Below are 3,568 nucleotides of genomic sequence, written 5' to 3' on the forward strand. Positions count from 1 at the left end.
TTCAGTGAAGAGTCTTATACCTTGTGTGACTGGATTTTTGTGGTAGAAACCAAGGCAGCCTTGTTTCACATTTGACATAGATAACCGTGACAACCCAGGAGGAAGTGGAAGGCCAAGGAGGCAGAGGAGACTTGAAAACAACTTAAAATTTCCTAGCAGAAACCTTGGTTTTTCACTTTCCATGGACCCAGTTATTAGAAAGTTGAAGGCAATTTCACTTACATCTTAAAGGGCAAGTCCCCCCCAGTTAACACCCGTTATATAAGAACTAGAAAAGGCCACTAAGTTTATATCAAGGAGCAAAGATTTCAGCCCTATGAAATCACCAGATGACTGAGGGCTCTGATCTCCTGAGAAGGAGCTGTCACAGCCTGATGTGGAGACATCTCCCTGAAAGAGGGGGGTGGTTGAGCAGTGTCCAGAGCCACATGGGCTGGGAGCTATCGACCAAAAGTTGAGTGTGTCCTTCAGGGAACATCTTGAGAGCTCCTGGACTGGCTTTCATTTACCCAGAAACAAAAAAAGCCAAGTCTGACCCATTACAGAGGCCTCTCTGAGCAAATAAATAAGGACATACAGGGGTGGGCAAAAGTAGGTTTATAGTTGCTCATATGGAAAACAACACAGTAATAAATAAATAATAATATAAGACTAAACAGTGTTTCATGTGCTCACAACTGTAAATGTACTGTTGCCCACCCTTGTAAATAAGTAACAGCCCTATAACTATTTTTAGTCTGATTCATTCTCCATCCAAAGAATAGGGACTCTGATTAAAATAATACTTATGTTCCATTTGGTTGTAGTCATCACTCCTCACTAACCCAGGAAATAATCTGAAGTTCTGCCATTAGTACAAAATTAATGTTATTACTCCATTTGCTCAGGAGCTTAATGGATTCTGTTCGTCAATAAATTTTTTTTTCATAATTCAAGTTTGTGTTCTTTTTTCTTAACCATTTCCACTTCTCTTTGCATTTGCAAGGCTAGGGTGAATTTTTATTTTTTCCTCCCTTTCTGTGGTCAGTTCTCCTTTTCATTTATAAATTACCCACTTGACCCATTTTCAGAACTAGCATACATCAACCTCATGCTATAGGTTCTGAGTAATTAGCTGTTTCCTTTGTGGATCAAATGGAAGGGCTTGTCCTCAGACTCTTCACTAAGGCATCTCTCTCTCTCTCAAAAAGAATAACACTATTACCTTAAGGTAAATCGTTCCTTAAATTCTTAGAAAAAATATCTGAAATGTATTGGCCATTTTTTCTTGTAATCCAAAATCCAATTTGATTCTGCTCTCTTTGGCTCCATCTCGAAGAGGGCCATAAGGCAACACAGACGGCCACGCTGACTGGCATGTGCTACATTTGTCCCCCTATCGCTCAGAAACAAGGACCACATGTCTGGCTCAGGGAGGCAAAGTAGGACTGAAATACCAGGAACACTCAATGCCAAATTCTGGGATGTTAGGATCTTGGTTTAATCTGTTCCAAATTGTAACCTGGTAGAGAAAGTTGACTGTTTTTCACATCTGTGGTCATGGGACTATTGGGCAAGAAGAAAGCTGTTGTTTTGCAGCTCCCTCTGCTGGCCTTTCAGAAAACAATTTGTCCCCTTACTACCAGATCCTGTGCTTTTCATACAGAGAGCCATCTTCCTGTTGATCCAAGCTGATGGGGAAATTAGGTCCATGTCAATTGGGAAAGACTCCTCAAGGAGCCCAAGGCTCAAAAAAAAGAAAAAGAAAAGAAAATGGGTCCTGGTTGGCTAGCTCAGTTGGTTGGAGTGTCATCCTGAAATGCCATGGTTGCAGGTTCAATCCCTGGTAAAGGCACATACAAGAATCAACTAATGAATGCATAAATAAGTGGAACAACAAATTTCTCTCTCTCTCTCTCTCTCAGTGTGTGTGTGTGTGTGTGTGTGTGTGTGTGTGTGTGTGTGTGTGTAATCAATCAATAATTTTTTTTAATTGAAAATAGAAGAAGGGCCTTCCCAATGGTGAGTCCAAATCAAAATGCAGACTCCTCAGCCCGGCTGACAAAGTGAGCCTGAGATGGCCCAGGCCCCTCTGAAAAAGAATCCCAGGTGATTCTGCTGCACCTCCTGGTTGGGGACCGCAGGTCCTGAAAGTTCTGTTCTATGTTTAATGCATAATCCAGTTGCTACAGTTCAAATTTATATCTATTTTGCAGGGTGTGTGTGCATGTGTGTGTGTGTGTGTGTATTTTGGGGGGATGGGAGAGGAATAACTAATCATTTATCTGACACAATATGCTTGGTTTTTTAAATGGCACCTATGGCCTTGCTTCCTCAGGCTGAAAACCCCAATTCCATTATCCTTTCTTCACAGTTCCTATCCTACTGAGACATTTCTCAGGAACCAATAATAGCAATTCAACTTTCTGCAGGCTTGCTGCCTTCCCATTTTTGGTTTTCTCATGTCTTCTCCTTAAGGGTTTTGCTAATGTCAGTGAATTCTCTCTGAAGCTGGTCAGCAGCCACCCAGTGACAGAAGGGTCATACCTCCCAACCTGCTCGACACCATGTATTGTGCTTGACTGCAGGGAAGATGGAGGCTCAGTGCTGAATGACACACACAGCATGCTGAGTCCACAGTGCTGATGTCTATACATCAAAGCCATCCCTGGCAAGAGAAGTGTTCTTGATATGTTAGCTCAGTGACTAAGAGATTGCTTCTTACTGGCCAGGGCATGAGTTTCCCTCAAATTTTATTTACCCCAGTCAGAGCTGCTCTGAGAAAAGTGAGTTCAAGTCTTGAGGCTGTACCCATGACCGTAGCCAGGTGCCCTACAAATGTGGTCTTGGTTATTTCCTACCCAGGGGAATAACTCAAAATTTGTCCAAATAACCATAGGTCAGTCTAGGTACACACAGACAAGAGAACAAAACACACAGTTTGTTCTATCTAGGAAAATATTATAAACATATAATATACCTTTCTATAACCCTTCATTCATTACAAAACATGTTAATAAGTGTTTTACAATCAAATTTCACAACTATAAATACATGTTGAATTGTTACAATGATTTAATTGTTATATATGTACAGGGTGGGGCAAAAGTAGGTTTATAGTTGTGAATATGTGAAACACAAGAGTTCATTTTTGTATTTTTATTTGTTAGTTATTGTATTATTTTCCACATGAACAACTGTAAGCCTACTTTGCCCCCCTCTGTATAATTTTTATATATTTATACATATGCCTATAATAGTTTGAAAAAAATAGATTAGCACCTCTAAGATAAGCTCCTTGATTATTATTAAAAATAATGTTTCAGTTTTGGCAAATATGAAGCCAAAATATGTGTAAGAACTCAATCAATGGCACAACACACAAACACTCAGATTTAATCCTCTGTGAGTAGCCTGCTGAAAAATATCAATAACAATACACTGAAATGATCAGGTTCTATGAATGGGAGAAGGAGTTCTGAGATAAATATACGTAAAGCTCTCTAAGTTTTACAAAGACTTGTCTTTTTTAAAAAAAAATTAATTACAGATATAATATAGGTTCATCATGCACCAGAATTGGGAAGCT

The sequence above is a fragment of the Plecotus auritus genome (genome assembly GCF_963455305.1).
Source record: "Plecotus auritus genome assembly, chromosome: 8".
NCBI lineage: Eukaryota > Metazoa > Chordata > Mammalia > Chiroptera > Vespertilionidae > Plecotus > Plecotus auritus.